This window comes from Nicotiana tabacum, chromosome 1 (assembly GCF_000715075.1).
Source record: "Nicotiana tabacum cultivar K326 chromosome 1, ASM71507v2, whole genome shotgun sequence".
NCBI lineage: Eukaryota > Viridiplantae > Streptophyta > Magnoliopsida > Solanales > Solanaceae > Nicotiana > Nicotiana tabacum.
In genome coordinates, this window is record NC_134080.1 from 216902533 (window position 1) to 216924497 (window position 21965).

Genomic DNA, 21965 nt, shown 5'->3' on the forward strand with positions numbered 1-21965 from the left:
ATAAGTTTAACTTGGTGTATTTAATATCACCTGATCGAAAAGGTTGCATATGATAAGGAGAGGGACTCCTTAATAAAAAAGAACACTATCCAAGATAGGGAAGGAGTTAGAAGTTGAAATCAACTAGAACTCTTCCACCAAGGAAGAGTTGCATCAGAACTCTAGTTATTGCTTCATCTATTAACTCTATAGATTGGAGGATGTTCTCACATTACAGTGTTGCACAAAAACGCAGAAGTTAAACGTGAATTGAGAGCAAAATAGCAAGGCTTTTTGCAAGCAGTTCGTGTGTAATTCAAGTGTGCAAACCTGAAGCTACATGAACTAGATTGAAGAACCAGCTCCATAAAGAGTTTTATATGTCTTTCTTTATTTCTAGTTCAATTGTAGTAGGTGTTTTCATATTGTACTTTTCAGCTTTATCTAGAAGCAATTGTAATAGGTACTTTGAGTATTCAAGTTAGAGTTAACTTGAAGTTGTCGCAACAGTTAGAGGCTGGTTGCTACAACGGGATTAGAGGTAATCCTTAGGTTTACAAAGAGTTTTGTAAATACTGTTTTGGCTCAGTGATTTAGTGAAGTGTTGGGGAAAATTCTACTGAGTAGTAGGTCGTGGTTTTTTCACCTTTTGAGCGGGGTGTTTTTCACGTAAAAATTACTTGTGTTCTTTACTTTCTATATTTATTATTCCACAACAGTAGCAATTGGAATACATAGAAGAACCAGGTCCTTCCATAAACAGTTTAAGCGAAAAATTGGTCACCACACAAATTACCCCCTCTTGTGTGGTATTGACGTATAAAACATCAGTTATGGAATGAATTCTAGTGATTTGAAGCTTTGAAGTCTGAGTAAAAGCCCAAGGAATTAAGTCGGGATCGTGTACGGGGGTCAAATTTGATAGTTAAGAACAAATGAAAACTCGAGTAGGCATATTGTGCACTGTCTAGTAAAATAGATATAACTCTTTGCTGCGAATTTCGTTTGGGCTATATAATATATGGTTGGAAAGCTAACTCAAAGGGCTACAACTTTCATGTGTTACATTTGTCCAAATTTCAATGGAACAGGGTAAAAATGCGATCGAAATCACGACCGCGAACCTGGATGCGGACAGAAGGCATTGCACTGGGAAAATACCGTGCCTGGACCGCGACCGTGAGCGTGAGCGTCCAGACCTGAAAAATTGTCCTTTTTTTGCATAGGAGAAGGTATAATTGTTTGGGCCTGACCCTACTTGGTATATATACATGGAAAATGGTATTTTAAGAGGTTTGACAGATTTTTGACACAGATTCGACCTAAGAGGCAGAGACACAATAGAAGCAAGGCAGGAAATTCTTCTACGAGTTTTTCCTTCCTCTTCCTATTTTTCATTGTTGGTTATGACTTTCAGTATTATAGTTTTACATACTATTATAAATAGCTAATTTGTTATCTAAGGTTTTGATAGAACCTTTTGTAAGATAAATTCTTCTTATGTTTTTATATAATTGAGCCGTTGAATTTCTCTACTTGTTCAACTACGTATTTATTGTTGTTTATTGAATGTCCATCGATTGACTGTGCTTATTTATTATGTGTTGCTTGATAAAGGATATATATTTAGGTGGTTGTTGAACAACGCCACTCTTAACGTATGTGAGAAATCAATACATCGGGTTTAAAGGCAGGTTTAAAAATAACAAAACCTTGATGTGGTCATAATGAGCGGTTAGATAAAGCCAACTAGCATAGTTCGAGAGAATATGTCTAGTAAATTGTTGTAGTTGTTCGAGAGAGAATTACGACACCTAAAGTGCTCACGGTCAGTAGAGAATACATTGGCGAAATTGTAGGGAACATAGCTAGAAGGATTCCGACAATTGGGAAAATCATAACTCTAGACTTCTTTAATTTAGTTTCCAACCCTTTGTCTTGTCAGTTGATAATTTTACCGCTTTCTAGTATTTGCTAGTTAATTAGTTAGAAATATAAATCTCAATCTTTATTATTTAGAAAATTGTTCAAACTTGTCTTCTTAGTGATATTAAACAGATATAACTAAGCCTTAGTTCTCTGTGGGATTCGACTCCAGACTTTTAGACCGGATTATATTTGCAGCGAGCTCTTATCCTTTTTAGGATTAGAGTTGGACGTGATCAATTTTGGCGCCGTTACCGGGGAACTAACGATGTAGTTGTAGCTGTATATATTGCTGGGGTTCAAGTTTGAACTTTTATCTTGTTTTGTTTTTTTTTTTGTATTTTTTTATAACTGTTGATTTGAGAAACATGACATCTTGGAATTATGAGAATTTAGGTGTATATAATTCTACTATTGATCTCCATACATATTGTGAAGGAAACCACCCGTGGCAAAATTTTCAAAACGTTCCTGAGAGCGAGTTATGTGCACCAACTCAATCTTATTTGTGGAATGTGTGTGGTGGTAAAAATGGTCACTTTTATGGCTGTGCTTATATTTTTTATCTTCCCCCAACCCCTTACTATGATGATTCTACCTTTTCTTGTGAAGTTAACAGGAACAAAGAACCTGAGGATGCAGACGTGAGGGAGATCAAGGATATGTTAAAGTGCATTCTGAAATAAAATAATGAAAAACAATTGCAGATAGAAAGGTAAGAGGCAACTATTCGCAAGTTGGAGGCTCAATTGCGTCAAGTGGTTGGGGCTTTTAATGCTCAACAAGCCAATATTAAATGATAGTAGCCAAGAAGAGCATGAATTTGAGGTATTAATTGGGGAGGTCAGAGTAGAACATCAACAACCTAGCCAACTATAATTTGAGGATATCAATGTTGAAAAAGTGAGACTAGAGCCAGCCAAGGACTTTGGGGATATAAATTTTGTTGACTCTAGTATTATTGATGTTGAGGATGTTGAAAGTCTTAAAGTTCATGTGTTTGAGCGCATTGTCCACACTCCAAGCATTTTTCCACATTATGTTTGGATGATGATATGGAAATAGAGTCATCCGAACCAATTGAAGCGTCAAGGAATGAGGAACAACGTGCATATATTCTGGAATTCTTCTTGCCAAAAAGTCAGGATTACATACCTCATACAAAGGTCAAGGAGTGCAGAATACTACATTATTTCCTTGGGCCAGTTAGATTCGTTCCGCCGCCCCATGACTATAATCATAAGCTTGAATCAAAACTTGGGGTTCAATTCATAAGCAAAACTTGAGGTTCAATTCATAAACTCGAGGTGGAGACAAAAAGTGATTCTTGTTGTGCCGCGACGTTAAATCAAGCGCTTGTTGGGAGGCAACTCAACTTTACTGCTTTTTATTTTATTTTATTTTTGTAGTGACAATTTTTAATCTTCTAGGAACATGGAAAGCAAAGTTATTGGAAGGATGCAACAACAAACCAAATGGTTGGAACTAAGTGTGAGGTACCCGCACGAAGGACCAAGCTTGGGAGAAGTCTGAGTACCCCATGAGTTGTTAGTGCTTCGGCCTTTGGCCTACCAGGGAGTCCTTTTTATCCTTTTATTAGTTATGTTGTGTATTGGGGACAATACACAATTTTAAGTGTGGGGTGAGGAGATTGTCGGGGTGACTTTCTATGCTATTTTAGTTGTGTTAGTTTAATTGAATATTTTTTAATTATTTTTAGAAAAACAAAAAAAAAGTTTGACTTTTTCCCGACGATGGATCTATTAGATAATTTTCTTGAGGGATTTAAGTCTAAAAAAACAAAAAACAAAGATTTTCTTTTATTAGGTAGTGTAGCAATTATTACTTGGTTTTTCTTTGTGTCGCAGTTCTTTTCCAAAGGTTTTATTTTAACCGGGTGTAAATAGTTTTTTTGGGGAGTATGAACCATTGTGTTGTGTTTTGAATTGAAGCAATATCTCTTGACTTTGTTATGCCTTGAGAATAGTGAGTACTTTGGTTGTGACGCTTAGGCTCAGTTTTTGACTCTTGTATAAGTACCTTAAATTGTATGATCTTAAATTTGCTTAACTGCTTTGACTAGAGTGTCTTGATGAGTCCAATCCTGAGTGAGTTATGTGCCATGTGTGTGTAAGGATTTGTTATATTCTGTGCATTGCATTTGATGCCTAGAACTTGCCCTGTGTGTTTGCAAAGCGAAATAGTAGTTTTGTTCAGTCTTGGAAGTGATATAGGCGTTTCTTTGTTGAGCCAGATATGTATATTTTACCCGCCTAATTGTTATGTATCGTAGTTAACCCCTTTGAGCCTGTAATCTAGTTTCTTTGGCAACCACATTACAAGCCGTACCCATTTATTTGAATTAATCATCTATTTGAACCTTTTAACCTCTCATGAGCACTTGAATTGTTATGAACTGTATAAAAGTTAAAGTGTGGGGTGACTGGTTTGGCTTTTGAGTGGAACTAATGAAATAAGGAGAAATGTGCACTGTTTTGAACAATTAGGAGCCACTTGAATTGAAAAAAATAGTTGTATTACTGTGAAAAAAAAGTATTCCTTGATAAGTGGTGACTCTTGATGTAATTGTGCTTAAAGAAGTATGGGGTAATAACATTGATGTGAAGGTGGAGTTTGGTTTGACATAAGTATGGGGTTTGAATGTTAAAGTATATGTATTAAAGTGCTTAGAGAGGTGTAGTCACTCTTATATCTAAATGTATCTTACCCGTCCCGCAGCCTACATTACAACCAAATAAAGTCCTACTTGATCCTAGATTGAATGAGCTCGATTAGTAGAGTAATACACTACGGGCAAGCCTATGGTGCATCTTTTGTGGCATATGAATGTTATTTCTGAGAGTGAGTGAATTCTTTCTATCTTGAGTTCCTAAGTGTTCTTAAATTTTACTGTGTGGAACTATTCTCTTTTGTTGTGCAAGGGCACTTGATTCATGAAGGAAATGTAATGTCAGTGACCACGATGGTAGAGTAAGTGGGTGAGTTGTGAATAATGCATGGTACTTGTGAGTCAAATCTTGAGGTGAAGATGCTACGCTTTTGTGCTTAGTCTATTTTAAATACTCTTGGTGTGATGAATTAGGAGAATTATTTAAAAAGGTCGTGTCTATATAAAGTGTAGTTTGATTACTCGAGGACGAGCAATGGCTTAAGTGTGGGGTGTTGATGATATGCTATAATTGCGTATTTTAGTCGCTTATTACACTCTAATTTACTGCATTTTAATTGAGTTTGAGCTTTAATCGCTAGTGTTTTGCACTAATGGTGTGTTTTATGCCCTGTAGTAGTGATTTCGAGCTATATAGATGTTATTGAATGAATTCTAGTGATTTGGAGCTTTTAAGTCTGAGTAAAAGCCCGAGGAATTAAGCCTGGATCATGTTTAGGGGTCAAATTTGATAGTTAAGAACAAACGAAGACTCGAGTAGGCACATTGCGCACTGTCTAGTAAAATAGACATAACTCTTTGCTTCAAACTTCATTTGGGATATATAATATATGGTTGGAAATCTAACTCAAAGGGCTACAAATTTTATGTTTTACATTTTTCCAAATTTCAAACAGAACAGGGTGAAAAATGCTGACTGAGGTAGTGCACTGGGAAAATATCGTGCCCGGACCTCGCCCAGACCGCGAGTGTCCAAACCTGAAAAATTGTACTTTTTCGCGTAGGAGAAGGTATAATTGTTTGGGACCGACCCTACTTGGTATATATACATGAAAAAATGGTATTTTAAGAGGTTTGACAGATTTTTGACACAGATTCGACCTAAGGAGGGAGAAACACAATATGAGTAAGGCGGGGAATTCTTCTAAGAGTTTTTCCTTCCTCTTCCTATTTTTTATTGTTGGTTATGACTTTTAGTATTGTAGTTTTACATACTATTATGAATAACTAATTTGTTATCTCGGGTTTTGATAGAACCTTTTGTAGGATAAATTCTTGTTATGTTTTTATATAACTAAGCCGTTGGATTTCTCTACTTGTTCAACTACATGTTTATTGTTGTTGATTGAATAGCCATCGATTGACTTTGCCTATTTATTATGTGTTGCTTGATAAAGCATACATATTTAGGTGGTTGTTGAACAACGTCACTCTTAACGTATGTGAGAAATCAATACAGCGGGTTTAAAGGCAGGTTTAGAAATAACAAAGCCTTGACGTGGTCATAATGAGTGGTTAGATAAAGCCAACTAGCGTAGTTCGAGAGAATATGTCTAGTAAATTATTGTAGTTGTTCGAGAAAAAATTACAACACCTAAAATGCTCACGATCATTAGAGAATACATTGGCGAAATTGTAGGGAACATAGCTAGAAGAATTTCGACAACTGGGAAAATCATAACTCTAGACCTCCTTAATTTAGTCTTCAACCCTTTGTCTCGTTAGTTGATAATTTACCGCTTTCTAGTATTTGCTAGTTAATTAGTTAGAATATAAATCTCAATCTTTATAATTTAGAAAATTGTTCAAACTTGTCTTCTTAGTGATATTAAACAGATATAGCTAAGCCTTAGTTCTCTATAGGATTCGACTCTGGACTTTTAGACCAGATTATATTTGCAGTGACCGCTTATCCTTTTTAGGACTAGAGTTGGGCATGATCAGACCTCGATGGAAGGACTTCTTCAGTTGCAATTTTTTTGAGTGCATTGGCCGAAGAGTGATTCCCCTTTTTTGGCTAAGTGACGATGTGACGCTTCAAGAGTCGTACCTGACTATTACGTCTGTTGGAATTGACATGGTTTCATCATGCGCCATTATGGCGCACGTTCCCCATACATTACATTGTTTCCCTCGCTTCTTCCGTTTTGAAACTAATGAGGCGACGTTTGGGCTTTCTCGATTTGGGTGCCTATAATCTTATAAATAGGGATAAACACTCCTCATTTGAATTGTTGTATTTTCAGAGCCTTTGAAGCCCGAGTTCTTTTCTTCCAGCTTCTGTGCTTTCTCTCCCCATTCAGTATCTTTTGCTACTATTATCTCCTTCATCTTTTTATTTCTTTTTTCGCACACAATCAGAGAAAATGGCCAGTGCTTCATCTGACCCTGTGACATTGATTGTGGATGCACCTCTTCATGAGGAAGGGGCGGCCATGGTGGAATATGAAAACTTCCCCACCTTGGACGAGATAATCCCACGCTCCGGGAAGGATAGGTTAGACTTCAAAAATCTACCTGAGGATGACCCTGAACCTATCATTTTTACGATAGATGCGGCGACGATTACTGCATTTAGGACTAAGTGGCGAATCCCGACCCATGTTAAAATCTCTCCCGCTAGTAGAGATGTCGTACAAATACATCGCCCGAGGTACTGTGCATTTTATGCGTACCCGTTTGTCATCGGCTACACGCTTCCTCTTCCTTCCTTTGCGAGGATTTTTGCCGTTTTTACAATGTATGCCCGGCTTCAGCTCTCTCTATACATATACAAGCTTTTCCTCATACTTATAAAATATGCGGAGCTATCCAGCCGTGGTATTTCTTTATGCCATGTGCTTCACCTTTTCTCCCTAATTTTTCACAGGGCCACGATAATTCATATGCGCCATCGGGGGACCAAGGGGTTGGCGGTGAAGATGGACGATAAAATCAATCATTGTTTTTGGGAAAATTTCTTCTACTTTTGCTAGCTTTTTCATTATGCTGGTTCAACTACTGCTTATGCTTGAAATATCTAAACACCTGAAATCCACTCTCAATAGATGCTGCCCCTTAAACAGTGTGAAAGGGTGGTAGGTAGAACTAAGGGAATAATTTTTTTTGGTTCGGTAATGGAATCAATAGCTTTCCCGAACAGGGATATAGGAAGAAGCCAATAGCCTACAAGCTTGCCAGCGGACTTGCTTGACCTATTGAAATGCCAGTATAGACTTCTGGCACATGGTCGGCTAGCTAAAGGTCAGCTTCGGTTCTAGGCAAAGATCCGCCAGTAGCAGTTCCTATCCCAGTTCCCATTCAACATTCATTCAAAGTATTTTCCCCTTGCCATACTTCAACCAGCTGCTTTGCGGACTGCTCTTGCTCTTACTGCTCTTTCCTATGCTTCCTGCTTCTGACTACTTGCCTTTCCCTCACTGTCATTGCCTCACCGTAATTCCACTGAGAGAGGGAGTGGGGATGTTCATTGAGGGACTCGTTCAACCCGCTCAGTCAGCTAGAGGTGGAGGTAGAGGTAGAGGTATTAGAGGTGGAGGTAGAGGTGCTAGAGGTGGAGGTAGAGGTATTAGAGGTGGAGCTCAGGCCTTTATAGGTGGAGGCCAGCCAGCAGTAGGCCATCCTAAAGATGTAGTTCAGGGTGGCGGGACCCAGCCCTATGTTATTCTCTTCCAGCCAGGCCTGAGGCTGAGGCTTCCGATGCGGTTATCATAGGTATTGTTCTGGTTTGTAGCAGAGATGCTTCAGTTTTATTTAATCTAGGATCTACGTACTCCTATGTGTCATCTTATTTTGCACCGTATCTGGTCATGCCTAGTGATTCTTTGAGTGCTCCTGTTTATGTATCTACACCGGTGGGTAATTATATTGCGGTAGATCGAGTCAATCGTTCTTGTATAGTTGGGATTGGGGGTCTTGAGACTCGTGTAGATTTGCTTCTTCTGGATATGGTTGATTTCGATGTCATATTAGGGATAGACTGGTTATCACCTTATCACGTTATCTTGGACTGTCATGCCAAGACTATGACCTTAGCCTTGCCGGTTTTACCTCGTTTAGAATGGAGAGAACTCCTGGTCATTCTACCAGTAGTGTTATCTCCTATATGAAGGCTTGACGTATGGCCGAGAAGGGGTGTTTGGCCTATTTGGCCTATGTTCGTGATTCTAGTGCTGAGGCCCTTTCTATTGATTCTGTGCCCATTGTTCGTGAGTTTCCTTAGGTATTCCCATCAGACCTGCCGGGTATGCCACCCAACAGGGATATTGACTTTTGCATTGATTTGGCTCTGGGCACCCAGCCCATTTCTATTCTGCCGTATCATATGGCCCCGCCTAAGTTAAAAGAGTTGAATAAGCAGTTGCAAGACTTGCTTGAGAAATGTTTCATTAGACCTAGTGTTTTGCCTTGGGGTGTGTCGGTGTTGTTTGTTAAGAAGAAGGACGGATCGATGAGAATTTGTATTGATTACCGGCAGTTGAACAAGGTTACAATCAAGAATAAGTATCCATTGTCGATGATTGATGATTTGTTTGATCAGCTTCAGGGTGCTAAGATATTTTCGAAGATTGACTTGAGATAAGATAGCTTTTCGCACTCGGTACGGGCATTATGAATTCCTAGTGATGTCATTTGGGTTGACAAATGTCCCAGCAACTTTTATGGATTTGATGAACCGAGTGTTCAGGCCTTACTTGGATTCATTCGTGATAGTCTTCATTAATGATATTTTGATCTATTCCCGTAGCCAAGAGGAGCACGAACATCATCTTAGAGTAGTTCTTCAGACTTTGAGGGATAGTTAGTTGTATGCCAAGTTTTCAAAATGTGAGTTCTGGTTGAGTTCAGTTGCATTCCTAGGTCATGTTGTATCCGCAAAGGGTATTCAGGTTGATCCGAAGAAGATTGAGGCAGTCAAGAACTAGCCTAGACCAGTATCAGCTATAGAGGTTCAGAGTTTCTTGGGATTGGTAGGCTATTATCGTCGGTTTGTGGAAGGGTTTTCATCTATCGCAGCCCCATTGACTAGGTTGACCCAGAAGGGTGCCCAGTTCAGGTGGTCGAACGAGTGTGAGAAGAGCTTTCAGAAGCTCAAGATAGCTTTGACTACGATACTGGTGCTGGTTTTTCCCACAGATCCAAGGCCTTATATAGTTTATTGTGATGCATCTCGTATTGGACTTGATGGAAAGGTCATTGCCTATGCTTAGCGGAAGTTGAAGATTCATGAGAAGAACTATCTAGTTCATGATTTGGAGTTAGTAGCCATTGTTCACGCATTGAAGATTTGGAGGCATTATCTATATGGCGTGGCGTGTGAGGTGTTCACGGACCATAAGAGTCTGCAGTATTTGTTCAAGCAGAAGGAGCTAAATTTGAGGCAGAGAAGGTGGTTGGAGCTATTAAAGTACTATGATATCACCATCTTATATCATCCAGGAAAGGCCAATATGGTGGCCGGTGCCTTGAGTAGGAAGTCAGTCATATGTGTAGCCTTGCGTATATCCCAATCGATGAGAGACTGATTGCTTTGGATGTTCAGGCTTTGGCCAATCAGTTTGTGAGATTTGATGTTTCTGAGCCCAGTCGTGTATTAGCTTGCACAGTAGCTCGTTCTTCTTTACTAGAGCGTATCCGAGATCGGCAGCATGATGATCCTCATTTGTGTGTCCTCAGAGACACGGTGCAGCACGATGGTGCCAAGCAGGTTACATTAGGAGATGATGGAGTTTGGAGGCTTTAGGGTCGTGTTTGTGTGCCTAATGTGGATGGACTCCAGGAGTTGATTTAGAGGAGGCCCATAGTTCCCGGTACTCTATTAATCCGGGCACTGCTAAGATTTATCACGATCTGCGGCATCACTATTGGTGGAGAAGGATGAAAAAGGATATCGTAGCATTTGTGGCTCAGTGTTTGAATTGTCAGCATGTTAAGTATGAGCATCAGAGGCCTGGTGGTTTGTTCCAGAAGATTGAAATTCCTAAGTGGAAGTGGGAGCGGATCACTATGGACATCGTTGTTGGACTCCTACGGACTCAGAGGAAGTTCGATGCAGTATGGGTTATTGTTGATAAGTGACCAAGTCAGCGCATTTCATTCCTGTGGCAGTCTCCTATTCTTCCGAGATGTTAGCTGAGATCTATATCCGGGAGATTGTTCGTCTTCATGGTGTGCCCGAGTCTACCATTTCGGACCGAGGTACGCAATTTACCTCACATTTTTGGAGAGCAGTTCAGCGAGAGTTGGGCACACGGGTCGAGTTGAGCATGACATTTCATCCTCAGAAGGACGGGTAGTCCGAGCGCACTATTCAGATTTTGGAAGATATGCTTTGAGCTTGTGTTATTGACTTTGGAGGTTCCTGGGATCAGTTTTTCCCTTTAGCAGAGTTTGCTAACAACAACAGTTACCAGCCGAGTATCCAGATGGCTCCTTATGAGGCTTTATATGGTAGGTGGTGTCGGTCTCCGGTTGGATGGTTTGAGTCGGGAGAGGCTCGGTTGTTGGGTACGGATCTAGTGCAGGATGCCTTGGACAAGGTCAAGGTTATTCAGGATAGGCTCCGTACAGCTCAGTCCAGGTAAAAGAGTTATGCTGACCGTAAGGTTCGTGATCTGGCATTCATGGTCGGTGAGCGGGTATTGCTTCGAGTGTCGCCTATGAAAGGCGTGATGAGATTTGGAAAAAGGGGCAAGCTTAGCCCTAGGTTCATAGGCCCGTTTGATATTCTTGATCGAGTGGGAGAGGTGGTTTACAGACTTGCGTTGCCGCCGAGTTTATCAGCCGTGCATCCAGTGTTTCATGTGTCCATGCTTCGAAAGTATCATGGTGATCCATCCCATGTGTTAGATTTCAACTCTGTCCAGTTGGACAAGGACTTGTCATATGAGGAAGAGGTGGTAGCTATTCTAGCTCGGTAGGTTCGTCAGTTGAGATCGAAGAGTTTTCCTTCTGTTCGTGTTCAGTGGAGAGGTCAGCCTATTAAGGCATCGATCTGGGCGTCCGAATCGGATATGCGGAGTAAATATCCACATCTTTTCACCAGCTCAGGTAATTTTCTAATTTCGTTCGAGGACGAACGTTGTTTTAGAGGTGGAGAATGTGATGACCAAAAAATGTCATCTTTAATTTAAATATTTATTTATGTGTTTTATGAAAATGTCGAGAACTTACCTGATATGAGTTTAGTATCACCTGGGTAATTAATGTGAATGTCGTTCCTTTTCTAGTAATATGTTACTTATGAGGCCAATGTTGGTATTGTTTTCATGTTGGGTTACGTTGATTGGATTATGTACATGTTGTTAGGATTGGTTTCTGGGATTCTCTGACAGGTGGATAGGCCCAGTTACAAAGGAAACTCTGGAGAAATTTTTGGAAATTTTTGGAGTTAGTAAAAATTCGGGAAATTGAAATGTGCGAAAGAAGAGGTAAGTTATGTTATGCGTTTGGGGGCGGACTCTACTTCTTATCCGAGGACTATTAACATGATGTATACCGATTAGATATGATAGCAAGCGTACAAAACATACTATAAGTGATATGGGGTCTGAGGAAAGTCCCAAGACTAAGCCAAGTTAGAAAATTTTATAATAGACTAAAATTTTAAGAGAATACGCACAAGACCCTAGTTTGGACGATCATATATACATGCATATAAGGTGTTATATGATGAACAATCTATCAAATTAAAGATTTCTGAGTCTAGTTTCCAACGCTTTAAACTGTTTGTCATTTGGACATTCCTACACAAAATTATGACCAAATTACCAGAAGCTGGAAAAATACAATTTTGCGGTCAAACGTGCGATCGCAAAATAGCTATGCGATCGCAAAATGGTCGCAGAATGAAGCAGAACAACCCAGTTCTGGGCACCGAGTTTTGCAATGCATATGCGGCCAGCATACCCATTATGCGATGGATTCTGCGATCGCATACCTGATTTCAGAGGGTTAATTCCCCTATTTTCATAACTCGACCCCATTTTGATAAATAGGCTTTAGGGTTCATTTTGGAGTGATTTTCTAAGCATTCTAGAGAGAGGTGAGACCATTTTAGAGAGAGAAGGAGGAACCCAACATTCAAATCATCCAATCTTGCATCAATCTTCAAGAATCAAAGAACTCAATCACACGATCTTCATAAAAAAAAAGGTAAGGTTCTATACCCTAGTCTTCAATTTCGATTTTGGATGATTTTCGAGTAAGAATTCATGGGAAACTTGAGATAAGTCACTTGTTGTTATTGCTAGTCAATCATATGGGATTATCATCGAATATTTCGACTAGATTACTCATTTTTGGGTTTAAAATGGTAGAAATCTTCCAAGACTTTAATTGAAAATTTGAGAGTCAAGTTGATGTCGGAATTTAGCAAAATTGGTATGGCTGGACTCGTGGTTGGACGGGGGTTCATATTTTGTGATTTTTGTCGAGTTCCGACTCGTGGGACCATGGGTGATTTTTGAGTTAATTTCGAATTTTTTTATTTGAAAAATATAGTAATTTCATATGGAATCAATTCCTGCGATTTGTATTGAGCATATTGAATTATTATGACTAAATTTGAAGCTTTAGGATACAAATTCGCGAGGTAAAGGTGTATTGGAATCTTGAACTGATTGCAAAAAGCAAGGTAAGTGTTTGGTCTAACCTTAGCTTCAAGGATTAGGAGTTGTGTCTTATTTGCTACGTGTTAATTGTGGAGTACGACGTATATGCATGGTGACGAGTATCTATACGTCGGTATCAAACATGCCCGTGAGTCTTGTATTGTAATTGTTATGACTCCGTTGTGGTTTATTGCGCTTCACATGTTATTATCATTATTGTTCCATTGCCGGGATGTTATTATCATTATTGTTCCCTTGCCGAGAGTTTATTATCATTATTGTTCCCTTACCGGGATGTTATTATCATTATTGTTCCCTTACCAGGATGTTGTCTTGGTATTATTGTTCCCTTGTTGGGATGTTGTTGAAATATAATTGTTCCTTTGCCTTGATTCTTTTATGATGGTTGCTGATTTGTAAATGGGAGCGGGTTGCACGCCTGCAACAAGATATATGAAATGGGAGTGGGTTGCACGCCTGCAACAAGATATATGAAATGGGAGCGGGTTGCACGCCAACAACGAGATATACGAAATGGGATCGGGTTGCACGCCTGCAACGAGATATGTGAAATGGGATCGGGTTGCACGCCTGCAACCAGATACATGAAATGGGATCGGGTTGCACGCCTGCAACGAGATGTGAAACGAAAGTGAACATTGCATTTGTTTTCCCTATCCGTGTTAGTAATTGGATTTTGGTTTCTTTATATTCTCTTGATATTCTATTATTATCTGTTATTCCCCGAAGCATGTTTTCCCTGTCCAATTTTAATTGCAATTATCAGCTTCTATTTCCGCTGTTTATGATATAACTGCACATGTTTATTTGGTAGTCTGGTCCTAGCCTCGTCACTACTTCGCCGAGGTTAGGCTAGACACTTACCATCACATGGGGTCGGTTGTGCTGATACTACACTCTGCACTCTTTTGTGCAAATCCCAATGTTGTAGACTTCGGACCGCAGTGAGGTTGCTGCCTACAGTTTAACAGGCGACCCGAGGTAGTCCTGCAGGCGTCCGTGGGCCTTGGCGTCACCTCCTATCTTTCCTTTATCCTGTTTCATTTAGTCATTTCAGGAACAATGTGTATTTTATCTTTCAGACTTTGTATATAATATTCTTAGACCGTCTGTGAAGTTGTGACACCAAATTTTGGGTAGAGTTGTATTTAGACTTCCGTAGTTTGTATTAAGATTAATTATCAGATTTTATCTTCCGCTTAATTATTTTCGCTATTTGCATGATATCTGCTCTTCACTGATAATGGTTTAAAACTGAAAAAGGTTAAATAATTAGAATAATTTGACTTGCTTAGCTTTCACCAATAGGCGTCATCACGGCTTTCGAGGGTGAGAAATCCGGATCGTGACAGTCACAATTTATAACAATCTAGTAAAAAACATTGCAATATCAGTGTCGTGGCAAATTTTGAAAAGATAACTAATGGCATACCACGTGTCGACCAGTTTAGAGATTCATGGTTGGACCGAATACTAGTTGATGTAAGGACTAGTACCACCTGAAATAATAGTTATATAGATACTCAATATAGAAATCATGGTTCACAATTTCAAGAACCTTTAGATGCCAATGCTAACGGGATATGCACCGGTGCACCAAAATAATAAAAGAGATACAATTTCAAGAACCTTTAGATGCAAATACTAACGGGATATGCATTGAGTACGTCTAATAATGAAATTTCTCTTGTCATTAATATAACTCGAGTGCGAAATGAGTGGATTTCACATATCCACATCGAGAAAAGAGGCCACATTTACTCTTAGCTTCTAAGTTCTAACTGTTTAGATTGGAGTTTGATAGGTTATGTGATTATGGTTTTGATGATTTGTCAAACTTCATGGAGGAACTAGATATGAATCTTTTCGCTTATTGTGATATGCTCAAACTCTCAAAAAACCAGATAAGGGAACATGTAAGGGAACATATAGGATCAGTTCCTCAACTGTCGTACAGTCAACCATACAGCTGTAAAAGCTATATCACTGTACCGACTGACAGCAGTGTAGCGGCATAATCATTGCTGCTAGAGGACAAATCAAAAATAGAAATGTCTCTATCTCTTCACACATGCTCTCTCATATATAAACAACATTACACAAGGTTTGATCTAACACTTGACATCTTAAAAACCTATCATTCAAGTGTCAGCCGCCACTGTTTCCTCCATGTGCACTTAAGTTTGTTATGTCTTTCGTAGGACATCATTTAACCATTATTGTTTTGATTGTTTGTTAGAGTTAGTCAAGAGTGTTACTTTGTAATAGAGTAATTGCAAATCGCTTACAATAGAGTTATTATAAAGAGTGCGGGATTAAGAGTTTAATTTCTAGATTGTAATAGGTTGTAATATAAAGTTTACTCAGTTTAGTGGAACTAAAATTCTACTAGGGTAAGTCGTGATTTTTAGTCCCTTGAACCAAGAGTTTTTCATGTAAATATCGCGTGTTCTTTATTTACTACTTGCTTATTATAGAAACTAATAGAGAACCTGATTCTCAATACTGTTTGGTGGACCCTTAATTTCTATCAGACCTCCATCGGGGATCAACTACAAAAATGGAACTATTTCCTAATGTATATAATAGTAATATTAGAATCAAACTTTTAACGAAAGAAAAGTTACTTTATTTTAAATAACAGATTTAATCACATTTTTCCTTCCATTTTATCTACCCAAACTTTGATGGCTGAATTGTGTATCCCATAAATTAGTTAGGTGTAGGCACACTAATTCAAAAAAATAAAATTAAAGAACATATCAAGTTGGAGATAGCCCAAGGCAATAAGTCAAGTGGGTCCCACCAAATGTACACCCATATGCCAGTTTTTATGAGAATATCCATTTCGTACACAAACTTCTGATCTTTTACAGCCCGCGTGGGTCCACCGCCGACGCCTTCGCCGTCCACAATCACCAATCACAACAGCCTATCAAAGTCGTAAACTTCCGAATCTCCGATCGCCGGCGACGGCGACGGCGGGGTCCATTCCTTCTTCCATTAGATCCACCACAACCAAAGCTTCCTCTGCACAAATTTGCAAAATTGTCTCGTTTTTTTGGCTCTAGAAGCTTCCTAAAAATTATCAATCTTCGTTCGTCTCTATATCTCAAATTAGCTCATCAAATGAACGAAGTGCTAACAGCCGCTGATGCATCGTCAAGTGCGCGGTCGTATTCATCGCAGCCATCGATTTCACCTGCTAACGTTCCCCTCGTTTGAGCATTCCTTGCGTGTGCTATTGCTCAGTTCCTCAAGCTCTTCACCACCTGGTAAAAACATCCGTTCTATGTTTCGCTTCTAATGATATGTAGTGCTGATGTTATGATGAGTTCATCGGAACCTAGTAGTTTTGGCTTAGAATTTGTATATGTGTTAAAAATTCATTTAATAAGTACAAATAATAGATTTCGAACCTAGGAAATCAAATGAGTCGTAAACTCCCGAACTCCAGTCTATAAAATTCAAATCCTGGAATCGCATTTGTCTATCGCCTTGTATTGACAGAATCAAGGTTGTCTTTTTAGTCTTTATAGCTCTGGCTCAGGGGTTGTATATGCGTTAAAACTCTGTTCCAATTCACGTGATAATCTCCTTTTTAGTGTGTTCCGGAAAAGAAATATTTCTATATTTTGAAACAATTTAACTTTAAACTTCCTAATTTTCCCTTAATGAGATGAATTATAGCCACAGAAATATTTCTAACTTACTTCACACCACAAGTTTCATAAGTCTTTGCTGTTCTCTTTAACCAATTGTCCAGTTAAAATGCACCACATAAATTGGGATGCGGGAGTAATAGATCTCGAACCCAGTAAATTAAATGAGGTGTGGTAAAATCCGGAACTTGAACCTGTAAAGTTCAAATCTTGGATTCGCCTGTCTATCGCCTTTAGTGACGGAGTCGAGTATTGTCTTTTTAGTCTTTAGCTGCTTATGCCTTTTGATCCGGCCTTTCTTTTTAAAATTATTTCTAGGCATAATGACTAGTATCAAATGTAGTTGAATAGTTAGTAGATGCAGTTTCATTAAAGAAAGAAAGATGATGCCTTTCGTATTGTTGTCAGTGGATATGTTCAAAAAAAGTTGTTGATATTATTGCAGTCATTATATTGTTTAAACTGCTTTTGAAACCGGAAGTTGCTGCAAATTCACGCCGACTGGGCGAGCGATTGAGGTTTAGGTTGTTGAATTTCTGGAGAAAATAGCATATAGTGAAATGCTGATCCTCAAGAAAGTTCAAAGACATTGATTGTTTGAGAAGATCGAAATAAAACTTATAGGAAGGTTTTGAAACCTGCTAACACAATCAGTTAAAAAATGGTAGATAAAAGGATAATGATCCCTCCATATCTTTTTTCAATGACGTAGGTGTCCAATCAATACGCACACCTCTACTAATACACTATGCAGCGTGCTAGAGTGTGCAAGCACAGGTGCTGGATAAACTTGCCATCTAAATTGGGGCGAATGGGCTCACATTGAGTATTGAAGCAGGGTTGGGATCTCTAAATTTTTATCCTATGTCTCAATCACTAGCCATCCCCTTGGTGATAATGATCCCTCTGTATCTAGTATGCTGTTATTTCAGTGTTTAAGCTTTAGTAAAGCTTTTAGCTTGGTGGATACATCTCCCCCGACTCAAATATAAACAATTGTTTTTTTTTCCTTTACCTTCACGTGGTGATGAATTTTGATACCTCCCTATAGTGTTGAAATAGGTTAAGATCCACTTGTGTTTTTCGAAACTTCTGGTCTTTTTCTCTGATGGAAAAGGTGTCTAATCCTAAATTCAGGTCCTTTATACGATCATGGCTTAATTATATGTAATTTCCCTCCCTGTCTTGCTAAAATCACCTAGTCTCAACATGATCTGCATAATTCTAATATTTGCTTTTACTATCAACTTTCAAATGCTAAAGGTAAAGTTCCATAACACCTAAATCCTAATATGCCAATACCAACGATATTGAGTTTCTTTTGGTATTGTAAAAGCTGTAGAGTGATAAATATACAAGTCATATTTAAAAGGGGAGGAACAGGATAATGCCAGTGGACCATGTATCCCAGAACTTAAAATACGGCATGACCTAACCAAAATAAAAGCACCATTGTGTATGTTACATGAACAAAAGAACTGTTATGCGCAGTGTGAGATTAATTTTTCATCTATTATCTTAGTAAGAATTATAAGTGCATATGTTTCACATTTTAACGGTTGAATAGGTTGGGGAAACTGAAGGATAGAATTTCAAATGTTACAGTAGGACTTTTAGCCTATTTAATGCAATAACGAGGTATCTTTTGAACTTCACCATCCACACAACCTATATAGAAATGAAGGAACTCTGATGATCTTCCAGTGCAAAATGCAATAATGAAGATTTATGGAATTGCAGCAGAAGTATGTGATTAATCTACTTGCATGTTTGTTGTCTATATGAGTATTGATATGCTGAAAATTGGCTCACATGGGATGAATTGCATGTTCAACGTAAAAATTAAGTGAGTTGGGCCAATGGCAGCCCATATCATTATATATCAAGGTCCATTAGGAGGGTGGAGAATTACTGGTTGAATAACGTCAGTTTACTAAACATAACTGCAAAAGAAAACGTTGACTAGTCCCTCTGTTCTCTTCTTTTTGTTAAAGGAAAAATTTGAATTGCTAATACATAGTTGAAGTACGATAGAGTAGTAATCTGAATTAACATTGCAGAAATGCAAAAGAGGATATCTGTGAAATCTAAATGTCATTCTTGGTCTGTTTCTAATTGAACTGGGATACTTAATTACTGTTTATCGATATCTAGGTTCAGAATACAGCTTCTTCTCAGTTGGAGGAGAATCTGAAATTATGTAACACAATCTTTAATGTGAAAAACTGAAAATTATTGTAGCTGTCTTTGCTTGAATTGAGAGGATGGGTTCCTGGAAGAAATGTAAAAGAGAGCGGTACTTTCAGAAAAAGAAAAAAGGAAAAACGATAGATGTAAGAGAGAGCGCTAAGGATTATTATCCCTTAATTGGTTATGGGAAAGTGGAAAAGGAGGCGAGTGGGAGGTTAACTACTTCCTTAAATTAGATCAACAAGGCCCCTCATGCTTCCCTTTCGTCAAAACAAACATAATGTTAAACTAGCTAAGTGAAGGGTGGAGTGAGTCATAGTTTTATTTGTTGTGACAACATAGATTGAAGGGGCATGATAGCATGTACTCGGATCTTATGATAGATGTTCATTCAGTTGGTTGTTATTGACAAAAAAAGTGGAGAAACATGGACTTTGTGTGGATTGAGCTTTGAATTTCAAGAGCTTACTTTTTCATGGTTACCATGTTTTCTCTTACCTTTTCTTTCTATTTCTTCGTTAATTTTTGAATATGCCCTGTTAGATTTTGCAGGTACAAGGAGAGGAAATGGGATTCAAAAAGGATGCTTAGCTCAGGTGGAATGCCATCATCACATTCAGCAACTGTTACTGCTCTGGTAATGGCAGTTTATTTACAAGAAGGAGCTGGAGGATCTGTCTTCGCAATTGCGGTGGTTTTGGCATGTGTGGTGAGTAATTCTTAAGTCTTAACCAGGTTTTGTCCTATTTTCTTTGTAATTTTCTCGGCTGATGTTTGCCTTGTAAAGACATGACTCAATTTTACCCCAACACGAAAACAAAAAATGAGAAAAAGAAAAAGACAGCCAGTGTTCACTCCTTTTATTTGCTGACACTTTGTCATGATCTTGATGTTTTTTCTGTTTATCCAAGTAAAAAATCCTGTTTCACATAATTATTGTTACGTTTGGCAGCTCCCTTGTCTTGGTTAGCTTCTTTTGCATCTGAATTTTACTTAAATATATTTATGTATGAACAGAAGAAAGCAGATGCAATGTCATACATCATGGTTATTTGCTTCTTTGGAAGAGAGCATCTAGCCTGGGAATTCATATGCATGTGCATACACACATATACGTGTAACATGCATACTCCTTTGGAAGAGAGTGGCTAGCCTGTATATTTTGTTATCTGGGGGTGGGGGAGAGTGGGAAGGAATCTGTATATATTTCCCTTAGATGTCTACAATTTTGTCCAAATGCAGCTTCTTATATCAATTTTTCTTGTTTATATTTTGCATAATGAACTTTTAGTTTTCTCCTCATTAACCTATATCAATTTCCTTTATTACAGGTAATGTATGATGCTACTGGTGTTAGGCTTCATGCTGGTCGCCAAGCTGAAGTAATTTTTCATTCCCACCTTGTTGATCTCGTTTTTATTACTTTACTGATGGATGATTTATCCGATTATAAAGAATTTTTTCTTTAAATCAACTGATGGATGATTTATCCGATTAGAAAGAACTTTTTCTTTAAATCAATCTCGGTATTTCAAAATTATTCTTCATTCTATGCTAAAACAATTTGGTTGGTACCGTGGCGTCTGATGATTTTCCCTATTTTTCTACTATGTGGTTATAAAAAGTTGTGGTAGTCGATATTGGCACTTGCGATATTGGCACTTGCTAGTTTGCAATAAAATTGCTTTGAAGTTTCTCCGTCTGCACAATAAGTATTAAAATTGGTGATTTTGATGCAGTTGTTGAATCAGATAGTCTGTGAATTGCCTCCTGAGCACCCTGTTGCCAATGTTAGACCTCTCCGAGATTCACTTGGGCACACTCCCTTTCAGGTATGATTGCCATGATATTCTGGTTTATACTTTTCTTTTGCAGTTGAAGAAATTGAGGATTACCATTCTTCATTTCCATTTGGCGACGACAATAATCTGAGAGATACAACATTTTATGTACCTCATTTTTGGACACATCTACAACCAATATGTCACACATTCAAATAAAAGAAACTAGTGTGATAACAAAGTAAATTATGTTTTGCTTAACTGGAAGTTAACGAAGTAAATTATGTTTTTCTTAACTGGAGTTAACTAAGTAAATTGTGTTTTTCTTAACTGGACGTTATTGTCATTGAGATGAATGCAGGTTCTTGCCGGTGCTTTGCTGGGATGTGTAGTGCCGTATCTGTTGAGAAGCTCAATCTAGAGATATTTTTATTATTTCACTTCAAACAGTAAATATCAAAAGCTTCCGAGCTATTAAAGAGGGAATCAACGTCACTACGAGCCGCACCAGGTAATGATGGAGAATTTCATGTGGATTTATCGTTTCTTCACCCTGTTGGTAAAAGGAAAAAAAAGAAAAAAAAAAAAGACGAAAGGGGAAAGTTGGTTCGTGGGGAAATGGTGTGGATTGTTCGTGATTGTGACTTCATTAATTACTTGTACTTGATTGATTTAATCAAACTTGCAAACCATTTTTTCTGTTTGTTGAATAGTTTTGCTTACTTATGAATCAATCTATAAAATGAATGAGGATCCAAGACGAAAACAATTGCACTGTTGATACATTTCACAGTCAGAGGTGGAGCTAGAATTTTGAGTTTATGGGTTCTGCATCCTAGAAAAAGCAGCTTACTAGATTCTGGATAAGTTGCCTATACATATTAACTGGATTTTAAATACAAATACATCGTTTGGGCTAACACTATTGCTTCTGCCGAACCCATAAGAATTGTAGCTCTGCCCCTGTCCACAGCTTTCGTGTCAATATATTGTGTTCAGATCTCGATCAGGAAGGACAAATATTGAATTCGTTTTCGTGAATAGGTAAAGCAAGGGAGCTTGTAAAATCAAATGAAGCTGAGACAATTGCAGATTGTTTTCAACA

At 38.3% G+C, this 21965-nt stretch overlaps 1 pseudogene; it reads left to right on the top strand.

Moving 5' to 3' along the window:
• Positions 1–16035: 16035 nt before the first annotated feature.
• On the top strand, positions 16036–21588 carry LOC107769962 (uncharacterized; annotated as a pseudogene).
• Positions 21589–21965: the final 377 nt, after the last annotated feature.